Source organism: Panthera uncia (assembly GCF_023721935.1).
Source record: "Panthera uncia isolate 11264 chromosome C1 unlocalized genomic scaffold, Puncia_PCG_1.0 HiC_scaffold_3, whole genome shotgun sequence".
In the NCBI taxonomy this organism is placed as follows: Eukaryota; Metazoa; Chordata; class Mammalia; order Carnivora; family Felidae; genus Panthera; species Panthera uncia.
In genome coordinates this window covers 11315809-11323965 of record NW_026057584.1, presented here as the reverse complement: position 1 = coordinate 11323965, position 8157 = coordinate 11315809, and positions in this window count along the sequence as shown.

The window sequence follows — 8157 nt, the reverse complement described above, 5'->3', positions numbered from 1 at the left end:
AGAGTTGGTCACTTAACCAACTGAGCCACCCAGGCACTTCTGGAAAAATATTTCTGTGGCTGATGTCAAAGAGATTACTGCCTATGTTTTTTGTTTTGTTTTGTTTTTTGTTTTGTTTTGTTTTTTTCCTAGGACTTTTATGGTTTCAGGTCTCACATTTAGGTCTTTCATTTTGAGTTTACTTTTGTGTATGGTGTAAGAAAGTGGTCCAATTTCATTCTTTTGCATGTAACTGCCCAGTTTTCCCAACACGATTTGCTGAAGAGACTGTCTGCTTCCTATTGTATAGTCTTGCCTCTTTTGTTATAGACTAATTGACCATAAAAGCTTGGGTTTATTTCTGGACTCTTCATTTTGTTCTACTGATCTATGTACTTCTTTTTGGCCAGTACCATACTGTTTTGATTACTATAGCTTTGTAGTACACCTTGAAAACTGGGATTGTGATACATCAAGTCTTGCTCTTTTTTTTTTTTTTTCAAAATTGCTTTGGCTATTCAGGGTCTTTTTTGGTTGCGTAGAAATTTAGGATTATTTGTTCTAGTTCTGTGAGAAATGCTGTTGGTATTTTGATAAGGATTGCATTGCATGTGCAGATTGCTTTGGGTAGTATTTTATTTTATTTTAACAATGTTGGTTCTTCCAACTCATGAACATAGACTATCTTTCCATTTACTTGTGTCGTCTTTAATTTCTTTCACCAAAGTTTTATAGTTTTCAGAGTACAGGTCATTTACCTCCTTAGTTAAGTTTTAAGGCTTCTTTAACAGCAACTAAAAAGTAACCTGAAGTGTGTCCTGTGTTAAAGGCCCGGTTCATAACATTATTCCAAGCTCCTTTGACTCAGGCTCATTCAGGGGGCTGACAGGACACCTGGGCTTGCCTCATTTGTGTGCCACTCGGACTGTCCCAGGGGGATGGCCGGTAAAAGCAGTTTCATATTCCACAATAGTCGACAGAACCTGACCTGCAGACTGTGCTGATTGCCTTCACTATTTACCCTTAACTGGAAAGAGTGATCTGAATACGGATGGCCGAATGGAAGCAACCAATTCAAGGAAGCAGTCCATGGCGGGCTGGTCCACGATCACTAGGGACTGAGCCTAGAGGTTTGTTTTTCTCTTTTAATAGGCTGATGATAGCAGAAGGCTGCTCGAGTCTGGCACATGGCTTGGGAATGTTGTGCTCAGGATGTGCTTCTATCTTCTGGCAGAATGTGAAGGACGCTCTGTAATAACCCCTGATAACACTGGATCCCTTCTCCTTGGAACCACAGTCCCCTCCTAACTGATGTTACAGGATGAAGAAACACCCAAGGAACTCTGCCTTGGGAGGACGAAATAATATGACCTGGGATCACCTTTCCCTTTGAATCTCAAAATGTCCTCTTCTGTCTAAAAAGATGCTTCACGACTTTGCAAATGGTAATAAATGGTACAAGAATGAAAAAAAAAAAAAATCTTTGACCTGGGCTGATAGGACCAAGAAATGTGAAACATACCCAAGGGAAACTCTGACCCACTTAGACTTCTACCAGAAAAAAAATTGCCCCAAATCCTCCAAAACCACCCCCCCCCAGCAAACAAACAAAAAAACCCCAGGATTTCATAGTTACTTCCTGTCCTATTTTAAACAGGGCCTTAAAAAGACAAGTAAAAGATAAATTTAGCAAGGTTTACAAGTCAGAAGGACCCATTAAGGAAGTGCACAAAAGGCCATGTGAGGTTCTGCTATGGATATTTGCATCAACAACAACAACAACAGGGAAGTGGCCTTGAGTCCTGGGTCAGGACTCTCCCCCAGGGTTGGTATATAAGCCCCTCCCCCAGCAGGAGGCGGCACCAGACCTCCCTCACCTCCCGAGTCTCCCTCCTCCCCTCTCCCGAGTCCTCTCTGCCGACACCATGGGGTGCTGTGGCTGCGGAAGTTGCGGCGGCTGCGGCGGCTGCGGCGGCGGCTGCGGCGGCGGCTGCGGCGGCGGCTGCGGCGGCGGCTGCGGCGGCTGCACCACCTGCCGGTGCTACCGGGTGGGCTGCTGCTCCAGCTGCTGTCCCTGCTGCTGCGGCTGCTGCGGGGGCTGCTGCAGCGTCCCCGTGGTCTGCTGCTGCCGCCGCTCGTGTGGCTGCGGCTCGTGTGGCTGCGGGAAGGGCTGCTGCCAGCAGAAGTGCTGTTGTCAGCAGAAGTGCTGTTGCAAGAAGCAGTGCTGAGCTAGGCGGGCCACGTGGCCTCTGTCCCTGCCCAGGAGACCCTGGAACGTTCCTCTGCTCCATTCGCCTGCCCCACCTGTCCTCATGTGCTGTTCTGAGACTGACCCTCTTTGCTCCTGCATTGAGGTTCCTGTTTTTGTTTTTTCTTCTGCTTTGGGTGTTTTCAGGTTTCCCATCTGGAAAGTTTCTAATCAAATAGCCAACAGTGAAAACAAGGACGCGAGCACAACATGCTCGCTCTGAATGAAGAGCTGACCTCATGGGGATCCGTCAGATAGGATCGCAATTAACGTTCTTTAGACCTAGGTGATTATTTCCTTCCCATGTCTGTGCTTCTACCTTTGCTCCTTTTTTAATCTTGTATTCCTATTTGTCGACAGCGTTTTTCTAAATGTCCTAATAAATACAAACTTTTAACATGAAAAGTTTCTTTTTGCCTTTGTTTTGATTTTACCATATCCCACCTCCCGGAACATCTTAATCTCACTTAAAAGTCACTTGGAAGATGGGCAGTGAGAGCAGAGCAAGGCAAGGAACCATGAGAACAGCCTTCCTGCCCCCGCTGCCCATGCATTTCAGCTACTAACACCAACAGAGCACTTGGAAGTGATTTACCTACAACCGGAATTCTGTTTTGAGATGATGGTTTCAGTTACAGGGAAACAAGGGTCCCTAATTGATTAAAAATGCTGTTTTATTCACAAAGAGCCATTTCAAACAAATGTTCAGAAATACATCCACTACCAAAATATGGAGGGCTGCATTTGCCTTAGATTCCCATCTACTGGGGCCACTTATTCTTCGCATCAGGGGCAGAGCCCCACCCCTGCAGAGCAGGCCCCGTCACTTTCCCCTATGAATTTAGCGAGCAGTACACATTTAGACTCTCGGTATTATTAGTTTAGCTTTCGATCTCCCTAACTACAAAAAGTAATGCCATCAGGCTGTGCTAAGTGGGTCAGCTTTGGTGGATGTGGGATTTCTCTTCGTTCTTTTCTGTTTATATTAATTTAACCTTGGTTGGGGTATTGTGAAGGCTCAGGCTTACTTTTGGCTTCATTTCAGATCTTACTTAGTAACTTAAACTTTGATGGATGTTTTTAAGTTTTATTTTTGAGACTCATGAGCTTAGAAGGGCTCTGACTAGTCCTCTAATCTGTGTCCTTTTGCCAGACTGTGCTAGTCCATTCTGTTTTATTTATTTATTCTTAAATTTATTTTTAAAGTTTATTTATTTTGAGACAGAGAGAGAGAGAGAGAGAGAGAGCGTGAGAGGGGGAGGGGCAGAGAGAGAGAGAGAGAGAATCCTAGGTAGGATTCGCACTGTCAGCACAGAGCCCGACTCAGGGCTCGAACTCACAAAACTATGAGATCACGACCTGAGCTGAACTCAAGAGTTGGATGCGTAACTCACTGACCCACCCAATGACCCTGGTAGTCCATTTTTTTTTTTTAATGTTTATTTAATTTTGAGAGAAAGATAGAGGCAGAGCATGAGCAGGGGAGGGGCAGAGAGAGAGGGAGACGTAGAATCCAAAGCAGGCTCCAGGCTCTGAACTATCAGCACAGAGCCCAATGTGGGGCTTGAACTCATGAACCGTGAGATCATGACCTGAGCCGAAATCAAAAGGAAACTACGGTTCAGTTGGTCCTCAATAGCCTCATTCCCTTGGAAGATACCAATCGAAATACAAATGACATTTTATGATTCAGATTATGAGTAGTATTTAGAAGGATTTAAATATTTTGGAAGAATGTGCTTTCTGTTGACAAATGTTCCCTGAGAAACCCCTAGCTATAAAGGCAGGTTTGAAGCCAGTTCAAAGATGGAGTAGATCCTGCCTTGGAGGGTCATTGGGTGGGGTGGGTTGTGTACAAAGAATTATAATCCAAGGCCAAGTGTGATACTGGCTGTAGGCATCTCCATCAGAGGTGCAGAGGTAGTTCTTGAAAACATCCAGAGTGGTTTCCATAGCGCTGAATCTCGTGGCTTCTTGTTCCCTGTGGAGTCCTCTCTGTCACGTTTGCTCTGGTTTGGACCAGAGCCGGAGAGTGGCAGAGCCTATCGTCACTGCAACGTGAGGGTCGGCCCTTGTCTTTGCAATAACTGTCCTCATCTTTTGCCCCGAGGCACACATTTCCCAGACGGACGGAGTGCTGAAAAGAAAGAGGTGGGTCGCAATTTAAGGGAAATATTTCTGTAGTTCAACTGAACTCAGCAAATGTCTTCATTTTCCAATCTGATATTATTCTCACTTTGTTTTCCCAGTGATTCAGACGGCCTAAATGAAGACCGATATTTGCAATTGGATCCCAGACAGGCACGTTCAAGCAACTGACGCGAGATGTGGGATATGCGCTCACACGGAGTGCTCTTCCCGTGCTTTCCAGCCCTCGCCACCAAGCCCCGATACATGGATCCTGTCTGACTGCCTTGTGAATTTTGTCATAGTGGGAATGAGTGTGGACCCTGCTCGGGAGGAAGAAGCGAGAGCCGAGTGTATGCAGGCAAAGTAGGAAGCACACTGCACACGCATGCCACATTGTGGGTACAACAGCCCTACATTTCCTCCTTCTTTTTTTCAACTTGATTATTTAAAGTTTATTTATTTATTTTTGAGAGAGGTGGGCGTGGGGCTAGGGACAGAGGGAGATTGGGAATCCACAGCGGTGCAGAGCCCAACGTGGGACTTCATCCCATGAGCCATGAGATCACGATCTGAGCTGAAATCAAGAGTTGGATGCTTAACTGAGTCACCCAGACGCCCCATGCTTCTTTAAGTATCAGGGACAGCTTGTCACACAGATTTACCTAAGCCACAGCATCAATTTAGGCTTGTGACTCAGGACCCCCATAAACACACGTATTGTTGACAGTCATCAGGCGTGTCCCAAAAGAAGTATTGTTTTGTCAGGGCGGCCCTAACAAAATACCATACATGGGGTGGCTTAACCGCCAGGAATTTATTTTCTCACAGTTCTGGAGGAGGGAAGTCCAAGATCAAGTCCAAGTTCCGTGGCTCAAGGCTCAAGATGAAGCTGGCAGTGGGTTTGGTCTGCAGCCTTTCTCCTCAGCTGCAAGATGGCTGCCTTCTTGCTCTGTCATCGCACGGTCTTCCTTCTGGGCACGTCTGTGTCCTAATTTTCTCGTCTTCTAAGAACACCAGTCATATTTGTTTAGAACCCACCTTAAGGACCTTCTTTGGACTTAATCACCTCTTTAAAGAGCCCATTTCCAAACATAGTCACATTCTGAGATGCTGGGAGTGAGGGCTTCGACATCCAGATTTGGGGGGGATGCAATTCAGCCCATAACAAAAGAGTAACAAAACATACAGAAGTCTAATGCTTTGTCCTTCATTTACGTGGTTTTGTTAGTGACCTTTGTTTAATATAATCTGGACTTTGCTTTTTTTTTTTTTTTTTTTCTGCCAATAGCCATTACAGATTTACCCTTACTTTCTTTTCTATATCAGATTGTCAGCTAACTAACAAAGGAATTACGTCTTGGTGTCCCTCCCAGGACCCAGCACGATGTTTGACAAATAAACGTTCAAGAACGGTCGCTGGTTCGCCCTGCTGCCTGGATCCTTTCTTCACCCGTTGATGTCAATACTGAGTGATGGCAACTTAGCCAATCCTGACAGCCCCCATCTCCTACTTTTACTGCCTGAAAAAAAGCTCACATCTCTAGTGAGCGGGACGGGGAGAGCAGAAGCTGAAGACGTGCTACATCTTTGATGCTCGGAGGGCCGCGTGTCCCAGGATTCGGCCGGTCAACCTCACTTTGTGGGAAAACTGCCACAAGGAGTCCTCAGTGAGGAAAGGCTGGGGGAGAGATGGATGGGACTCTCTCTTGCTGAGAATAGTTATGTGACAGGAGGTGGTTCTAAAGGCGGAGGCTGGGGGTGGCTCAGTTGGTTGAGCATCTGATTTCAGCTCAGGTCATGATCTCACAGTCCAGAGTTTGAGCCCCGCGTCAGGCTCTGTGCTGACAGCTCAGAGCCTGGAGTCTGCTTCGGATTCTGTGTCTCCCTCTCTCTCTGCTCCTCCCCCTGCTCATGCTTTGTCTCTCTGTCTCTCTCTCTCAAAAATAAAATGAAATAGAAATTAAAAAAAAATAAAGACAGAGCCAGGCAGAAGTGTGAGTCAGAGGATGGGGACCATGGGATAAACTCTAGAGGCTGAGAGTAACTACGGAGTGCCGAGTAGTCAGAGGGCACTAAATAAAAGCTCAGGGCTCTTGGATGCGGAAAAGGAACCAGACATAGAGATGGGTGGGTGTCAACTTAGAGTCTGAGGAAGCTCACGTCAGACCTCCTTCTCAAACCCTATCTTCTGAATTCCCAGGGGCAAGGAAGACTATCTCTTCAGGGGCTCCCTTTGGGGGTCTTACTTTACATGGTTACTCAATTCCTGTTTCCTTTTGTGATTTCATTGCATTTGGTCACTTCAGCCTATTTAAGCATCTGTCTTTGTCAGGCTCTACCTAGAATGGCAAGGAAATACCCCACGTGGACTTGTGGTGTTGGAGCAAGAATGTCCTTCTCCTGGGAGACAGACCCCAGGAGCTTGGCTTCCCTCAGCCCCAGCCCCACCGCCAGACCCAGCCGGGAGTCCCCTGCCTCCTTTCTCTCTCGGCCCACTGCTAAACCAACCACGATGGATCAAGAATCTGGAATCTACACAGAAAAGAACCAGCAGGGAGCACTATGGGAAATTAACAGAAGGGGGTTTGCGGGACACATTTTATTGTGTGTGTGGTGCAGACTCCTTCGGACAGAGCTGGAGGTGTGGGATGGAAGTTGCCCATTTTGATTATGTTGAATCTAAACCTCCTCTTCTGCCCTTACATCTGAAGGCTGACTTTGTAGTTTGCGGTGGATGACAGACAGCCTTCCGTGGCGTCTGCCATGGATCCGGCAGAAACTTCTGGAAGGGATGCACAGGAGGGTATGGATGCTTAGCCAGGCGATGGCTGAATGGGAAGCACTCATGGACCACAGAGCTAATGGGCAAAGAGATGCAAAAAACCCGAGGCTTCCATTTATGTTGCCTTTTGGGGAAATTCTCAGCAACGAGGCCATAACAATCAGGATGGACGTGCAGTAGAAGAAGACTCTAGGAGCAAAAAGTGACCGTCATAAGTGATAAGCCTCAAAAGTTTTGACCATGCCCCTAAGTGATCGGACGATCATGGAAGGTGTGTATGGATGCCCATGCAGTCCGTCTTCTGTTGCTAAGACTCTATCAAGGGAGAGATTTGGGAAGAGTTTCCTCTATGACATTCAGCTGTTAAGACAGAGGATGTGCCCCTGAGTTCCCCGCTTCTTGATAAACCCACAGTGGGTTGACCATTCACTAATCCACCTATATGTGTTGCAAACAATTCAGCTTTGGTTCATCGCTGTCTTCCCATACGTACTATCTGCCTCATCTGTTGAGATTGAAATGCATTTTCCCCCAGGGATCGACGGTTTAGAGGCTGGGAAGAAAAAAAGAAATGGGTCTTCGAGGCGGGTTCAGCCTAATTTATTAGGACGACAGTTGCTTTGCATTTACAGAGACGGCAAATGCAGTGGCAAAACCAGGACATAAATAAACACAAAGTCAAAGGCGTTTCGAGAAGGGAGAACATTAGCTATCCCGATTCATTTTTGTCGAGGACGAGATTCGAATGCGATTGACAGAGGAGACTACACATTTATTACTTTGGTTGGTGTTTATTACACGCAGATGGGATGACAGAAACTACAGGAGCGGGGGATTCCGATGGATTGGGGGTAAGGCTCGGTCATGCTGGTGACTGAAAAGTGAGGAGCAGGCCGGGAGGGAGGGGGACGTCTTACCTACAGCAGGGTCGCTCGAAGCACGTGCCCAGATGCCAGGCCGCCCGCCTAGCTCAGCACTGCTTCTTGCAACAGCACGTCTGCTGACAACAGCACTTCTG